General features: G+C 43.6%; 1 protein-coding gene across 1 annotated transcript in view; it reads right to left on the bottom strand.

Moving 5' to 3' along the window:
* LOC144818791 (N-acetylneuraminate-9-phosphate synthase-like) overlaps positions 1-18162 on the bottom strand; it is a 193281-nt gene that overhangs the window by 55533 nt on the left and 119586 nt on the right. The gene's annotated exons all lie outside the window — the stretch shown is intronic.

The following is an 18162-nucleotide window of genomic DNA, read 5'->3' on the forward strand; positions in this document are numbered from 1 at the left end:
TTTCCCTAGTGGTCAATTATCATGTCCTCCATACAGTAGTTGTGTAGCTCACTGATAGGTCACATTTACATTTTGTTGCACAGGAGTGCATAAGGAAGATGGTCTTTGATTGGCTTGTTGAGCACAATTTTTGTTTGTGAACCAGAGATTATGCAAAGAAAAGTTATGTAGATTAAGATGTATTCTATTTGTTATGCATTTGATTATTGGCTTCCATTAGCATGTAACCTTAAATGGGTCTTTCAGTTGTCCATGTAGTAAATCTGAAACTTTACATATGCAGTTTAGTTATTTTGGGCTTCCTTGCTACTTTTAGTAGTATTGTGCTACATCTTTCACTAAGATTTGACCCCTATTACTTCATAACCACTTCATAACATCAATTGCAATAGCAAGAAGCATTGGCATAGCCAATAGGTCTCGCCTTTGGGACCTTATACGTGGTTAGTTCCAAATTATAATGCCGTAGTCGGAGCATATTTGCTTCCGAAAGATAAGAGACACAACATTCTAAAAACCTGAGCTTAGGCAAACAAAGTAAACTGTGTGTTTATAAACTAAAAATAATGTGAGTGGTTACAAACATCAGCTGTGCGAGTCTGCTTTCGAAAAGCCATCAAACACAAAGTAAACTCTGTGTTTCTGCATGTTTTAGAGATAACAATATAAAAACATCTTCCAGCGAACACACCAGCACTGCTCTGCGCAGGTGCCTACTAATGCCGGTGGGAACGAGTACCCAAAGAGCCACCAGCGTCTTGCACATCATTCATCTGAAGTGCACCTTAGAGAACAGTTGGCAGCCCGAGAAAAGATGTGTGTAACCGGACACTGGGGCTTGTGGGTCACCAAACCATAGGAAATTAATTAAAGAAGGCCTGACGGCAGCAGCGTATGCTCCCGCCCTTCACAGGCCCCTCGACTCCCATGAAAAATACACGCCAGCTCCTCTCACAAGGAAATTTAGTTTCGCAGGTGAGCAGATCCACGACCTGCAATAAGAACTCGAAGGAAGAGGAAGTACGTTTGTGGGAACAAACTCACCCAAACAAAAGACGTTTTTCAAACCCGCTGGTTGACACCGGTGCAATTATAACACAAGCAGATTCGTGTCTATGTGAGGAAAATCAAACAGGAAACAAAAAAAGGAATTTGTACTATATAAAAAAATCTGTGAATTAAATACCAGGTGTTGTATTAAATATTTTCATTGAACATGCTAAAATTAATTCCATAGCGCTATAACAAAAAGGTAAATTTTAGATATAGTTAAAACAAATAAACACTTACAGTAAATGTACAGAAGCGCTTTTAATGCAACAGTTTCTTTGCGTAGTGCGAGCTGTGAAATGAAACGCCCCGAGGTACCCTGCACATGTTTTCTTGGCCAAGTAGGGACAAGAGTCATGCAGAGGTCACCGCTCAGTTATAAAGCAAAAGTAAAAGCATTTGATCCAGGAGAAATGCAGCTGTCACCCTGCGTGTCCCTGATTGCTCCCGCGAGCAAAATGCAGTGGGAGTGAACAGTTGCCAAAGCGGTGGGGCATGCGCCTGCCTTTAGCCATTTGCAGCCTTTTATTTCAAATTGACACAGCCAACCAAATGCGTGGGGGGAGTTAGGACCCACACAGAAAAGTTTCGAGTGATTATATGAAGCCTCTCATAGTGCAGCGCATGCGCGCTGCGCTAGGCTTGACATAAAATGGATAATCTACCCTGTCTAATGTAAACTGCTGTGAATTTTCATGACAATCTGTTCCTCTGTTTTGTCTCTACTTCCCAGAAAATAGTCTACATAAAATGGATTGGGGTCAAAACCTGTTTTGGGAACCCCTTTTTCTTTGCTTCCCCTCGACCAATCACTGTGAAACCTTTGATCACCCATCTATGTAGAAGGAAAAAAAGGTCTAGAAAATTTCGTGGAGATTTGTGAAATGGGCGCAAAATTATTAAGGGTCAATCATCTGAGGAATTTCTAACCCTAACTATAACTATAGAGTGGCTACAGCTACTCTGTAATATACATACATATTACCTACTAGTGGTCACCAGTAGGTTGTTGTAGTTAGAATGTAGTTTCCATTGGAAGAGTGTTTTTTATTTGCCAATAACAGAATCCTTACAAAGTTTTCAAAGCTAGTTTGCCGCTCACTTCAGCTGCTGTCTTGAATGTTTCAGGATGATCCGTCAAACAGGGGTCGAGAAAAAGGGGTGGTCCCAAAATGCGTTTTCCCAGGTCAATTTCTATAGGAACTTCAGGCACCCCTATCGTCAGAACTGCTGAACGGAATTACCCCAAAGTTGGCAGAAAGGTAAATGTTGGATCAGGGAAGTGCCTTTTTGTGATTTGGTGTTAATCTGTTAAGCAGTTGCAGAGGTATTTAAAGAAATGTCCAACTGTATATATAGGTAAGTGGAGGATACATGACCCCCGATCTCATGCTGAGATCTGATTGGCAGCAAACACAAAAAAATCAGGAAGTGTTGACAGCTATCTTGAGACTCAGCTTGAGCTGACCCCCTAGGCCTATTGTGGGGGTCCCACACGGACCATGTGGGGCATAAACAGCATTTTTTTAAAATAATTCAGCGGGAGACATGGTACATCCGCAGCCCTCACTGAAAATTAAGAAAAGAAATGAAGTTGGGGCTCCCACTCATCATTAGTAATCGACACCCAGGTGTACCAGGTCCTGGGCCATTTTTATAATAAAGGAGGGGGTGCATGGGCCCTCGCTCCTGGGGCATATTAATGCCCTGTGATCACTATTTCCTCAGGGCTTATTTATTTTAAAATGGGGGCCTCCTGGAATCCCTGGCCTGAGGACCATCACTTCCCTAGGGTACATGTCAAAAACACATAGGGGGGGCTCTTGGACCCTCCCATGTGCCATGGACCACCACCTCCACGGGGTAATGCATTGTTTTGAGAGGAGCTCTTAGATACCCACTGGCCCCGGGGACTACCCCGGGCCCTGGGGACCACCACTTCCCCAGGATAAACTTTTTTTGAAAACATTGGGGAGGGTGGCTGCGCGGCCCCCCTCAAAGCATGTTCTCGGCCCCGGGGACCACCACCTCTCTAGGACAGGCCCTACAAATAAGAAAGGAGGGGGGCACTATGTCCTCCTCCTGGAGCATTAGATGGCCTTGGGGCCACCCCCCAGGGCTGGCTCCTGTTATGTCCCAGGGTGCCCACCCACGGGACATAGATGTTTGCTGTGGATTGGTGGGAGATTAACCACTCCCACCAAACCTCAGCAAACACTCCAACTTCAGCAAAAAAAGCATTAAAAATGCCCTCCTTTGCTGGAAGCTGAGCAGAATTGCTTTCACACTCAAGGTGCTGCCTTTCCAGCAGTTCCCTGAGTGTGAAAGCAATGTCGGCTCCCGCAAGAGGAGAGGAGCTGGCAGTGACCGTGGGGGCCTTTGTTGAACAGAAATAATAAGTACTATGATACTCTTGCATAATTCCCCAGTTTGGGTTAATTATGTGTATGTACGAACAAATGTTTTGTTTAAACAAGTACTGTATTTGCTTTTGAAGTACTTCATCTGCAATATGGCAGTTATCTTGGATTGAGTATTCATACCAGAATGAAAGTCCTTTGTCTGTTTTCCACAGAATGATTCCACCAATGAGTATAATTTTAATTTTTAAAATGATTTTCATGTGGGGCTGCTTTTTATATATATGAGCACTGAGAAAGGCATCAGCCGAAACTAGTCTGCTCTATTGATTTAACCGCATCGCTGAGGCGGCTATTCCGCCGTAGCGCTAAGGGGGCGGGGCGGCCGCATGCTGGTGACGGAACCGCTCCGTCACCAGCCGCGGTTGGGCTGTGCTGACGACGGAGCAGTTCCGTCATGGCCCCGCCCGCTCAATAGAACGCCCAGCGCAGGCGCGGAATACGCGCCGCGCAGGCGAGGCAGCCGGGCCATGACGGAACCGCTCCGTCATCAGCACAGCGCCACCGCAGCTGATGACGGAGCAATTCCGTCATCAGCATAGAAAGGGCTAAAAGTTAGATGTTTCTTTTCAGTGCAAATCCGTTCAGTAATTTTTGTGAAATTAAATCCGGACAGTATAGTGATATCTCTGCCCATGGATATTTCGCTATGGTTTCTCTGTGAAATCGCAATGTTTTAGCGGGAATTTACGAATGCGTGTGCATGCGGTAATGCTCTAATTGGCAAGTCTCAACCTGCACAGAAAGTTGCGGCTGCCATTTTATGTATCGGGGACGATTCCTGGGGCTGAAATGTTATGTTATATGACTTTTATATAGCGCAAATCACCTACAGGTCTCTAATCGCTTAAAGAGAAAAGTGAGCGAGTCACTAAGCAGCGGTCTAATAGCAGCCACAGATAGCAGAGATTATGCGGAGGTTAACACCGCTCTAAACAGGAACGTTTTAAAAAGCTTTCTAAAGGTGAGCAGAGCCGGTTCCTTACGTAAGTACTCCGGCAAGTCATTCCAGATTTGCGGGAGACACACAGAGAACGCTCTACCCCCTAAAGATTTAGAGGTTTACCTAGGGCGGCTAACCTACAGTCCTCAGACGATTGCAGAGACCGGCCAGGCACATATTTCACCAGGCGATCTTTTATATACTTAGGAGCCTGACCATCGATTGCCTTATGAGCAATGCAGAGACCCTTGAACTGTGCTCTCTGTTTAATGGGGAGCCAATGAAGTCTGTATAGCAGAGGAGTAGCGTGTGTCTTTCTAGGAAGTCCAAAAATGAGCCTGGCAGCATCGTTCTGCAGCCCCTGCAGCCTCCTAATGAGCTTCTGGGGGAGGCCAATATAAAGGGCATTCCCATAATCCAGCCTGGAGATGACAGTGGCGGAAATAATTGACTGAAGTGCAGATGATGACAGAAGAGGAGCAAGCTTCCGCAGCTTCCTAAGTGAACCAATACAAGTTCCCACAACGGTGGTGACCTAGAAAGACATGGATAATTCAGAGTCGATTTTCAGCCCTAGGCTTTTTACAACCGGGACTGGAACGGGAGCTACACCTAGTTCTGAAGGCCAAAAAAGTTCAAACCATGGGCTGTTCCTTGTTGGGATGACAAGCACTTTGGTCTGAACCGGATTTATTTTCAGTGAATTAGCTGTCACTCAGTTCACCGTGAGCCTAAGCAGCTTTTTGGCCGACTCCTGGGCCTGAAGGGAGTTATTTAGCCGGATAAGAAGTTGAGTATCATTGGCGTAATTAAACACCTGACAGTCCATATGAGTCAGGGTCTCTGCCAGGGGTTGCAGATAAACATTAAAAAGAAGTGGGGAAAGTGCCGAACCCTGGCGAACCCCGCAAACCAGGGAGCCCAGGTCGGATATCTGCTCACCCAGACGAGCTCTCTGAGTGCGGTCACACAAAAATGATTTTAGCCATTGATGTACTTGGCCACAGATATCCAGATTGGTGAGACAACTCAGCAAGATATGATGTCTGATCGTATCGAATGTCGCTGACAGATCTATTAAAATCAGGGCACTTGGCTGTTTGTTTTCAGCCATAACTCTGAGCTCATCCAAAACAGACACCATCACTAACTCAGTGCTATGATGCGCTCTGAAGCCCGCCTGTCTAGCTTGGAGTAGCTGGTGGTCCTCCAGATACTTTGAGAGTGTCTTTAACACTTGCTGTACCAGCACCTTTGCTAGAAAGGGGAGCTGATAGATGGGTCTGTAGTTCTTTAAAGTCTGAGAATCCGCACCCGGCTTTTTCAACAGGGGAGTGACCCTGGCTTCTTTGAAATTTAACGGCAGATAGCCCAAGTCCAATGAATTATTTATTAGTTCCAGGACCTGCTTCTCCAGCCCAGGCAAGGCCATTTGAAAAATCCTCGGCGGACAGGGGTCTGCTCGAGATCCAGATTTGGTATGATTTACTAATGACACTAAGGTAGTAGTGTCAATTTTAGGAAAACTAAAGAGATGACTGCTAGGGCAGGGAAGGGAAGTAATCTGATGAAAGGAACTGAGGTCAATGGGGGTTCTAGCAAATTCAGAGGTAATATCCTTGACTTTCTGCAGAAAAAAGTCCTGAAATGAGTAACTATCCAAAGATGCCTCTGCGGATTTCATTCCCGTTTTCTGACTCAGTTCCTTTAAAATAGCGAAAGTCTCTTTTTGTTTGTTCTCTGCCCGAACAATCCTCCCCTCATAATATTCAGCTTTCCTAGCTAGAATGGCTATTTTATAGGCGGAGAGAAGAGCTTTGTACGCGGATAACTCTGGTGGCTCATAGCTTTGTCACCACCGCCTCTCAGCTTTGTGAAGGAGTTGTTTTTTTTCCCCTCAATGGTTCGTTGAACCACGGGGTCCCCTTTCCTTTATATCTAACTCTTTCTTTCCACTATGGTGCCACTATATCTATAGCCTGCCGTAGGTGAGACAGTAAGGCTTCACTTTCTTGGTCCAGGTTAGCTATTTCCATAATAGAGGGCAGAGTTGAATGCAAGGTATCTATTAGATGATCAGCCTCAATATTTTCCCAAATTCTTACCCTTCTCCACAGAGGTAGGGGCTGCACTAATTGACTGTCACTCGGGACCCAACATCTAAACAGCGAATGGTCGGACCAAGCACAGGGGCTAATATCTGTTATTTTTGCCTCTGGCTGCGAGGTCCAGATAAGGTCAAGAGTATGGCCTTTTTCATGGGTAGGACTATTGACCAATAGCTGAAGGTCCATTGCGAGCATGGCGGTCTCAAATAGACCTGCTGCTCCCTCTCTCTGTATTTTATCCCAATGGCAAATAAAATCCCCCACTACTAACAAGCGCTTATATCTGGAGCATAGATCAGTGTTGAGTTCCAGAAAGAGCTCATTAAAGCTAGGGATGGTCCTTGGGGGGTGATGGACTACCATGAGGACAATGAAAGATGATTTAAAGGAGATTTTTACCCCCAGAATATCTGCATTATCGCAGCTTTCTGCTAATATTTTAGTAATCACTAGACTCTTTTTAAACAGGAATGCCAACCCCCCCTCTAGTGTTCCCTGGTCTGTTTTGCCAAAAAGCCTCAAATAATTCTGCTGGGAGTGCTGTAATTATATCTGGGGCTGACGCGTCCCCTAGCCAGGTTTCCGTAAGTGCCAGAATGTGAATGACTCCATCTTGTAACAAGGAGAACACCTCAAGATGGTGCTTTTGTAAAGAGTGTGTATTTAATACTGCTACCTTTAAACGCCGTGTTATAGGAACAAATGACTTTTCCTGAATCATCAGAGGGGATGGCCTGCCCCAGGCCTCCATGCTATTTATCCTCAGTAGATTTTCAGCTAACAGCCTCCCCTGAGCATTGGCTTCTAAAGTGTGCTTACCCTCAGAGAATGACCGCAACAATTCTGCAGTATAGATCAATGGGGGTACAGGGGTTCTGGACCTGGCCGGGCGCAGACGGGCTTGCCTTTGGCGCCTCTCTCGCGCGCCCACTGTGCGTCGGCCCCTTCTGCAGTTTTTTAAGCTGCGGTAGGCAAGCCAGTAGGAAAAGCTTGAGCGTGACCGGAATATGCTGCCAAAAGTAAGGATTCCAATGCGGCTGTAACCTTCACCCGTGCTCCCTCCACTCAAACAGCACTCTCTAGCTGTGGTGAACTGGGGAGAGGTGACCAGCACACGGTAACAAACGCAGCAGAATTTAAAAGGATAAAATTAGGCAAATTTCCCCAAAGTAACAATTTCACGAGTCCCCCGAAGTCACAAAAGCCATCCACTTATGCAGATTGTGAAGCTACCTGTGCTTTTCTCTACTAGGCGTCAGCCCCATCAGCTGTTTTTGAAGCTGCAGTGGGTGAGCCAGTAGGAAAAGCAGGAGCCTGACCTGAATGTGCTACCCGAAGTGAGGATTCCAGTGCTGCCGTAAACGTCACCCGTGCTCCCTCCACTCAAACAGCACTCTCTAGCTGCGGTGGACCGGGGAGAGGTGACCAGCAAATGGTAAGGGGATGAGCAACACAAATTAGTGTATGCCCCGGAGTTTATAAAAATCAAATAGTAACAACAAACGCCGCAGACTTTAAAAGGATACAATTAGGGCTGATTTCCCCAAAGTAACAATTTCAGGAGTCCCCCCAAGTCACAAAAGCCCTCCGCTTATTCAGCTTGTGAAGCTACCTGTGCCTTTTTTCATAGTGACTTAAGAGGTCAGGGTACCGTGACCAAGACCTGTGTGGTTGAAATGAGTAGGTGGAGCAAGATGGCTTGATAATTAAACAAGTAAAGAGAACTCCTAGAAGAGTGCTGCGTTATATTTGAATTAGGTGAAAAATATATATATACTGGCTGTACCCTCCACCACTTCATCCTACATAGTACATAAAGAGTTGGATATGCCATTCATAAAATATTTAATCGATCAGAGCTCTGATATCTCTTGGTACAGCATATGCAGCGGGCAGCTGTGACAGCACCTGCCAAGTGGGAGCAAACACTAACTTTGCTCCCAGCAAGCAGGATCTGTCAAATTGCTAAGTGGAGTTTTCATCTGCTACCCTGCTTGCTGCCATGCGGGCAGGGAAACAGATTTCAGAATTGCTTCGGCATGCAGGGAACTGCATATTTAGCAATACAGGCTTCTGCAGGAGGCGGGGATCTGGAAAGGATCGCAGGGGCATTCAGGCTTCCCCGTGGTTCCCATCAAAGCACACTTGGTGCCCTGGGTGGGGTTAGGGCATCCAGGTAAATTTGGATGGGCCCCAAAGGATGGGGTCCTGGGGCAGAAATTGGCGCTGGGAGGTGGCCACATAACCTCCCTCCTCCTTTGAAGTTTGGCTGGGCTCCAGTGGATGGGGTCACCAGGGCCAAAATCAGCCCGGGCAGGTGGCTGCGCGGCCCCTCACAGTATGATCTTTTTAAATAGGCTCTATGGAGTTGGTTGTATGATGGCCACCTGCTTGTTTTACAATTTAGGCCCAGGGAGGTGGTGGTCCCCTGGGCCTGTTAAAGCTCCCCTCAATTTATAAAATTAAGCCCCAGGGAGGTGGCGGCCCCAGGAGCTCAATAAGCCCAATGGAGTGGGTCCTCGCGGCCCCCTCCCATATTTTCTAAAAAAGGTCCTGGGAAGGTGGTGGCCCCTGGGGCTAAAATAGCCCAAGGAAGGGGGCCTGTTCACCCCCTCGATCTTTTTTTCATGCCCCTAGGAGCTGACCCACCCGGGGGCAGTAGTATAAAGAAGCACAGGAGACTGTGCTTGGCTTTATTTTTCCAATTTTGATGTGAATTTGCGGATCCACCTGCAATTTTGCGGCAAAAGTGAAAGAATGTTATTTTGTCCCGTGGGACCCTACCACCAGACCTACGGGGGTAGCATATTCCTACCCGGCCCTTTTATTTTTTTTCTCAATGCTTTTTGAGGAGCTCTAGGAGGGGGACTTCTTGTGCACCCTCCTTCTTTAGCACACACCCACTGACAGACCCACTCATACATTCATGCACCCACTCCTAGATCCACTCATGTACCCACTGACAGATCTCACTAACAGACTCATGCACCCACTGACAGACCTACTCAGACACAGATGCACTCACTCACACATCCATTCTGGTGCTCATGCATCCACTGACAGACCCACTCAGAGACTCACACACCCACTCACAGAACCATTAAGAGACTCACCCACGCTCTCACAGACTCACTCAGACACTCATGCACCCACTCACAGACCCACTCAGCGACTTGTGCCCTAACATTACTTGACACGAGTTATAGTTTCTTCAAATAAGTATACCTATAGGTGCTCAGATAAGTACAATTGCTAAATTTCTATGACTTTATGTGTGTGAAATGTGAACCTACCTATAACATCCCTGTAACATTTGTTTTTTCCAGTGAATAGTTCCCTTTATCTATCTATCTATCTATCTATCTATCTATCTATCTATCTATCTATCTATCTATCTATCTATCTATCTATCTATCTATCTATCTATCTATCTATCTATCTATCTATCTATCTATCTATCTATCTATCTATCTATCTATCTATCTATCTATCTATCTATCTATCTATCTATCTATCTATCTATATATCTATCTATCTATCTATCTATCTATCTATCTATCTATCTATCTATCTATCTATCTATCTATCTATGTATCTATATTACCTACTGGCGCTCGCCAATAGGTACTTATAGTTAGGACCTAGTTTCCATAGCAAAAGCGTTTATTGATTTGCCAATAACTTTAGCGCCATTTGACGAATTTTAGCGAAATTTTCAAACCTAATGGGGCAGTCATGTCAGCTGCTTCCTTGAAACTTTCAGAGTGATCTGTCAAGCGGTGGCCGAGAAAAAAGGGGGTCCCAAAACGCTTTTTCTCCATGTTAATCTTTTTTGGACACTGTTGACGCAGCTACAGCCTGAACTGCTCAATGGAATTACACCGAATTTGTCATAAAGGTAGCTCTTGGTCCAGAGTGAACTCTTTTTGTTAAATAGTGTATTTCCATTAGGTTTTGAGAAATGTAGAGATTTATCAGATATACAAATATGGCCGCTGTGGATCCGTGAACCCTCCTGATCTCGTGCCTGAGATCTGATTGGCTGCCAAGACTTCAAACCAGGAAGTGTTGGCAGCCATCTTGTGACTCAGAAAAAACGTGAAAAATAAATTTTCTGCAGTATTCGCGGTGGATTCGTGAAGGAGGCTGTAAAAAAAAGCACAGCCTCCCGCACTTTGCTTCCTTTAGGCCCCACCGGTGGGCCAGGTCCCGGGGCTATTAAAAATAGGGATGCAGGGGCCCCCACAGCCCCAGGGACCGCCATCTCCCCAGGGCTAATCTTTGGAAATGCAGGGGGCCACGTGGCCCCCTTGCAGCTCCGGAGCCGGCCATCTCCCTGTGGCTATATTTAGTTAGAGTCCATGGGGGCTCAAGCTCCCCGTGCAGCCCCAGGTACCGCCACCTCCCAGGAGCTAATTGTTTTTATATGTTATTCGAGGAAGACATTAAAAATCTGACTCTTTGCTACAATATGCTCCCTTTTCCAGAACCTGCAGAATCTTCCTTCTGTATTCCTCTAGACACTGACAGCATAAACTACACTGACACATTTGATCTCATACAGGTTCTGATGACCTTTTCTACCATCTCTTGAGTAGACAATTCCTCTCTTAATTGCTTGCCATATTCCCGTAACTCAACAGGCAAGCAGCGATTATTTGAAATTGCAGAAACATTCCAGTCTTAAAACCTAAGCCTGCTATTCCTGACAAGGACTAGGCTTTCTGATTCCTCCAGGATACACAATCATTTGCCACAACTGTGAGGGGAAACCAAGTGGTGGAATTGCTTTTATCCACAATTTTTCCTTATCTTCTAAAATCATAAGTATAGCTCAACCTTCCTCCTTTGAATTTCTTTCAGTTTAAATCAACACATTAGATTTGAAGACCACCGATGTTCACACAATTTCCTGCATGCCTGGAGGTAATCTTCTCTTGTTGAAGAGCCCATGGAACTAATATCAGGAAGATATAACTCTAATAACATCTTCTTGTGAAATTTCAATATTCACTGAAGAGACATGAGCAATACAGTTGCATCACAGATGTATTTTTCTGATCATTAATATTGTAAGGCATTCTATTCTTCACCCACACACAAGAAGGACTCTATCCTTGGCTCTATCCTTGCCTTTCAGAGAGCCTGTCCGCCATACCTTTGAATTGGTCTGCCCATATCCTCATACCCTTTTCTCTAATCTTACTGAAACCTACACTTGGAGACTAACAAAGAAAGTAACGTTTTGGGAAATGGACTACAGAGACATTGATCATATGCTAATAAAAGCTAAAATAAATGCAAAACGAACAATGTGTTTGACAGAATCTAATCTAAACTTCTTAGCAGAAAAATACAACTTACTCTCTGACAGAGGTGGCAAATTACCTTGCCCCTTTAAAACTAAAAATGCACAATACCAATTAGTCCACACAATGAAAAACTCTCAGAACGATAGAATGAACATAGTGCCAGAACCCATCAAAGCAGGATTTTGAAACGTTACAAATCAAATCCATAGAGTACAACAACACATCTACATGGCAAAGCAATTTTTTCATAAAGAATTAACATTGCTAAATATCAACCTAGAAACATTTTAACCACATCAGGAAATTCACCAACCCTGCAAGATCTCTGGATTTCCTAAACACAGGAGAACACTGGAAAATGTCCCACATTTTTCAAATAGGAATTAAATTATTACCCTACCTTCCTTACCTAGCTTAAGTTCTTGAAACCTGTGTAGCTAACAACTAAATAAAATACTTAAATGAAAAATAACCTTCCCGATGACCACCAGTCAGGCTTTAGGGCCGACTGCAGCACAAAAAAGAAAGGTCACCCGTAGTGGATGATACAGTGCATATCCTGGACAATGACAAATCCTTCTTCGGCATTCTTCTTGACTTATCATCTACATCTGAAACATAGTCAATCACTCTCTCTTTCAAAAACACTTGAAGAACAGATGGGCTTCAATGGATCAGTTTGAGTCCTATCTCATAAATCACTCACAGCAAGTAAAGTTTCCAAACTCTCTCTCCATTGCTTTACCTCTTCACCATAGAGCACCCGGAGGTTCCATCCACTCTTCAACACTTTTAAATTTGTACATGGAACCTCTCAGCTCTCTCATGAGAAACTCAAACATATCTTTTTATCTTCACACAGGCCAGATACAATTATACCCCAAAGTCTCAGCAACAAATTAACTCAAACTGAACAAAAAAAAATGAAATTTGAATTCCTTCTGTTTTTTTCACTAGACTGCCCCATCAAAGAACAAGCCTGGTTGTATATGTATATCTTGCAAGAGTGGAACCGTACATTACTGAATTCGCTAAATTGTTAGGATATACTCTGGATAAAAAAAACTAATTGAATGCCTGCATTAACACAGAAGAACAAGGTTGCTCAATACCACATCAGACTCCTCAGAGGACTAAAGTCTCTTATCCCAGCAGATAACTTCAAAACAGTGCTTGAATCACTAGTTCTCTGAATACTTGATAATGCCAACCACTTATTCATTGGAATTTCCAGTGTTGACCTGACTCCATTGAAGGCTGCCCTCAACTCTACAGCCTGACTTGTCTCCGGATCCAGAAGATCAGAGCACAGCACCTCAATTCTGATTTCAGTACAATGGCTATCAATTAAGGCAAGTGTTGTCATTAAGTTTGCCTGCAAAATCACAAGGAAATCCATGTGAGATCTGCTAACTATGTGACACACAAACTAGTCATTCAGTCCCAGTGAAGGGAAGACTGTGTATGACTTGAAATCCCCTCAATCAAAAAAGCAAAAACGCTGAAGCATGCCTTCTCCGGTAATGCTCCCAGAATCTGGAACACCATCCCTCTTGTCGTTTTGATGAATTCCCCATATAAGACCTTCAAGTGAGAACTTAAAGCCCTACTTTTCCAGCAAATTCTCCCACTGTGATTGGGATTAACCCTCCTTATACATTTCTCTTGAGCCAGCAAAACAGAAAGAGACTTTTAAACTAGGGCTAATTCTGTTGATGTCATAGATATTTCACTTTAGGTCAACCTATATATTTCTGTCTTGCTGCTATACTGTGATGAGATTGTTCCTCTTAATCCTGTGTAAAAAGTTTTGACGCTGTGGCCGTCTAGTTCATGCTATATAAAACTGCAAATAAATAAGTAAATAAATATCCAGAAATTACTGAACATTTGAACGTTACCATACTTGCTGTAATATGTGTGACATTTGCTTTACCGTCAGGGAGGGCACATACTCAGAAATGGTGGGGTATGCAGTCAAAATATCGATTTTTTTATATCGACCTACACTAATATCGATTTTTTAACATCGCAGGGACACACTATTGATGTCAAGAATATCAGTGACCTGAATATTGACCTTAAGGTAAGTAATTTTTTTTTTTTTTAGCGAAGTAAGTAATATCAAAGTAAGTAATATCGAAGTAAGTAATATCGTTAGCAAAAATATTGTTGGTAATAATATTGCTATTTTAATTAGTGTTATGTCTTTTAGTATGTATTTTATATGTATGTTTAAAAAATGTTGTAATGTATTTTTATTCTTTTTAAATATATGTATGAAATGTTTAGAAATCAGTAATTTTTTTTAAGTAAATTTTGCGTTTTAGTATCAGAGCGGGTTGTGGGTTTATAGGGTAATAGGGCGGGACATAATTTAATTATAATTAATTAATTATTATGTTTTTATTTATTGTTATTTATTATTAATTTATTGTTAATTAAGTATTAATTGGTAATAACCCCTACGCTATCCAACTCATTCCCCTACAGTTGCACTCACTGGATTGGGAATAGTTATTTGGTACCCCTATGCTATGTTATGTTATGTTAATTTAATTTGTATAGCGCACATATACCCTTAGGTGTCTTGGTGCTACATACTATGCTTTGAACTACTACTTCTAAAAGAGCCAGGCCTTCAGTTGTTTTCTAAACTCAAGAAGAGAGGGAGTTTTCCTGAGATATAAAAGGGAGTTCCATTCCTTGATGGTCTTGTAGCTAGAACTCCTCCCCCCCAGTTCGACTTTTTAATTCTGACGGTAGGCATCAGATTTGCATTGGCTGAACGCAAAGGTCTGGTATGGGAGTACCATCTAAAAAGGTCCCATAAGAATTTTGGACCTTCTTTATGTAGTGCTGTATGAGTGATACAGAGTACCTTAAACTTTACCCGCTGACCAACTGGCAGCCAGTGTAGGTCCCTAATTGCTGATCTAACAGACTGATGTTTAGGTATTTCCAGAATAAATCTTGCGGCAGCATTCTGTACTGCCTGTAACTTTCTGAGGTGAGTAGATTGAACATTGATATGAAGTCCATTACAATAATCAAGTTTAGATAAAACTAAAGAGGTTACAACCAGCTTTCTGGAAGTTTTGGGAATTAATGTAAAAAAATTTCTTCTGGTTTTGGTCATGAAGTACATGGAAGACACAACCTTGGAAACTTGAGATTTAAAACTGAGTTTCTCATCTATGATAACCCCAAGGTTCTTAGCTTTAACCACAGGAGTAGGGGGGGCCAAGATTGTCTGCCCACCAGGCTGGGGACCATGGTGGGAAAAGATTACCGAACATGATCACTTCCGTTTTTGCTTCAATTTAATTTCAGGCAATGAGTGCTCATCCAGTGACTCAGAGGGAGCATACAGTCAAGCAGTTTTAGGGAGTGATTGGTATCCTTATCCACTGTTGAGATTACCAACTGGGTATCGTCTGCATAGGAGGTGGGAATCAGATAGAAACTTCTTATCAGTGGTACCAATTCCGCCACATAAATGTTAAAAAGCGTAGGGCTCAGTGAGGAGCCCTGCTGGACGCCACACGGGAGGGTGAAAGGTGCTGACTTGAACTTGCCAAGATGGACTGTTTGAGTTCTCTCTGATAGAAAAGATGTTAAAAGGGAGAGGGCTTTCCCTCCTACCCCTATTGATTTTAGTCGATGTACCAGAAGGGTGTGATCCACAATATTGAATGCAGCGGATAGGTCAAGCAGAACAAGAGCTGTCGACCCTCCGCCATCCAATGAGGAACAAATTTCTTCTGTTGTTTTAATCAGAGCCGTCTCTGTACTATGATTTGTTCTAAAGCCAAACTGACTGTGATCTAAAATCTGATTATCAACAACAAAGGCAGAAAGTTCTGCATTTATGGTTTTCTCAATTATTTTCGTAGGTATTGACGGATTAACGGAAGCGTCTTTTGTAATTGTAGTCAAATTTTTCACGCTTCAAAATAGTTCTTTGCTGGAATTACCAGCTTTTACTATCTGCGCTGTGTTGTAATTACTTTCCTCCAAAATCAACTTTTTAAAAAAAATCTGTAAGCATGGATTTGTACCGATTTTATTTACCGGGCTTCATAATTTTTGCGCCAGATCTTTTCTTGCCTTCTGCAAGCCTGTTTATCTACTCTCAGGGATCTGAGAACCACGGGGCTGATGGAGTTTTTCTATTTTTATTAGTCCATGTAGTAGGAGCAAGCTTTGCGAAATTAATCTCCAGCCATGTAGTATAGTTTATGACTGAGGTTTCCGCATCCTTCTCCAGGTCCAATTGGCTTTGTGCTAACTGGTTGACCAAAGCCGTGGAGTCAATTTTGTGCCATGCTCTACCAGTGGTCTTGGAATCGACTGTTGGGTCGAGGGAGCTTATATCTAAAAAGAATGGCATGGTGATCACACCAGTTTAGGGGAAGGGTATATATATTGGAGATGGCTGGGTTGTTAGTAAAAAGACCATCCAGAGTGTGCCCTGCAAGATGCGTAGTTTCTTGAACAAGCAATCTGAGGCCTAGTTCTGATGTCATTTCGAGGAACTCCTCGGTATTCCTGTCTTCGTTTATTTCTAGGTGAAAATTCATGTCTCCTAAATTCGTAAAAAAATTGGAATGGAGACTGAGCTCTAACAATGAGTGGAAGTTAGCCAGAAAATTGTATCTGGGGCCTGAAGGGCGGTAGATCAGAAGGCCTGTAAAAGTATCTTGGTCCTAGGGAGTAATTTTAATGAGAAAGGCCTCACATTCAGGCATGGGGGTTATTGAACAGTGGGCACTTAATTCAATCCTGTGTATCAATGCAAGTCCACCACCTATTTAGTTGTTTATCGTGTCTAAACACTTTGTAGCCATGCAGAACAGCGATATTAAAGTTGGAGTCAGATGTTACATCACCCCAGGTTTCTGTTACAAATAGTGCTTCGATTTTGTTATCTATGATAAAGTCAGCTATTTCGTATTTGTGTTTAATCAATGACCTAGCATTGACAAGGGCTAACTGCAAGTCGCTGTACGTTTGATGTAGAGTCATGGATTCTCTCTGTAGATTTGGCAACAAATCTAGAATAATGGGGAGTTTGGTGTCGCAACCTGAACATTGAAGGTGGTCCGGACTTATTAGGTTTTCACAATTGAGAAAATTACAGTCCTGACGCGTCGGCGGGCATAAGGCTTTTAAGCTTTCACCTGAATAGTATAGAGTAGGTTTACATGCGGTGTACGGGCCAGGATCCTTGGCCCTGGGCCTGGTCCAGGCATGGAAGGACGCAGACGGGTTTGCCTTTGGCGCGCCTTCGGTGTGCCGGCGGCGTGCACGCTGCGTGTCCGTTCCAGTGATCACCTAAATAGGTGCCTCTGGAATCTGGACCGCTAAACAGGCCATAAGTGAGTGCCCAGAAGTAATGCCTGAAGTGAGGTCTTCCCTCTGCAGCAATCAGCGTGAATCCGCGGCAGACCGCGGAAGCATAGCAACAGCCAAAAAGTCTTTTTACTTCGCCCAGATTGAGCAAGCTCAACACTCCAGTAAAAAATTGTATGAAATTACCAAAATTTTGTCCGGTAATCTTCCCGACCTTATTCCCCCTCCATCCCAAAAAATGTGTGATGAGCTTGCTAGTTTCTTTTTCTCTAAAGTAGACGATATTTACCAAACGTTTACGTCCAAGTCCAACACAACTAACCTCCCGCTCCCCAATAAACATACAACCCTCTTAAATAGCTTCAATCTTTTAACCGATAACCAAGTAAAGACCATTGTCACCTCTATTAAAACGGGATCTGCTTTAGATCCCTGCCCGGTATCAGTCCTTCTCCCTGCTGTCGACGTCTTAATACCAGTAATTATTCAGGTATCCAATGCCATCCTCAGTTCAGGAACCTATCCCATTGTTTTAAAAAAGACACTTCTGAAACCCCTTTTAAAGAAACCGGGCCTTGATAAAAGTGACCTGAAGAATTACAGGCCCATTGCCAGTCTCCCCTTCATAGCAAAAGTGGTCGAAAAGGCTATGAATTCACAACTGTCGGAGTATCTTGAGAATTATAGACGGCTTGATGACACACAGTTCGGATTCCGGAAATATCATGGGACCGAAACAGCCTTAATCAAGGCGGCAGATGAAGTGCGAGCTATACGAGACCAGGGTGGGACAGCACTCCTGGTAATGTTGGACTTGTCTGCAGCCTTCGACACGGTCGATCATAAGATCTTGATCGACCGTGTCGGTAATATGGGCATTGGACAAACGGCAATAAAATTGCTCGCCTCATTCCCCAAGGACAGAACCCAGGCTGTCGCCTTGGGGACATACCAATCTGCTCAGTTGTCTCTGC

The sequence above is a fragment of the Lissotriton helveticus genome, chromosome 2_1 (assembly GCF_964261635.1).
Source record: "Lissotriton helveticus chromosome 2_1, aLisHel1.1, whole genome shotgun sequence".
NCBI classification, from domain to species: domain Eukaryota; kingdom Metazoa; phylum Chordata; class Amphibia; order Caudata; family Salamandridae; genus Lissotriton; species Lissotriton helveticus.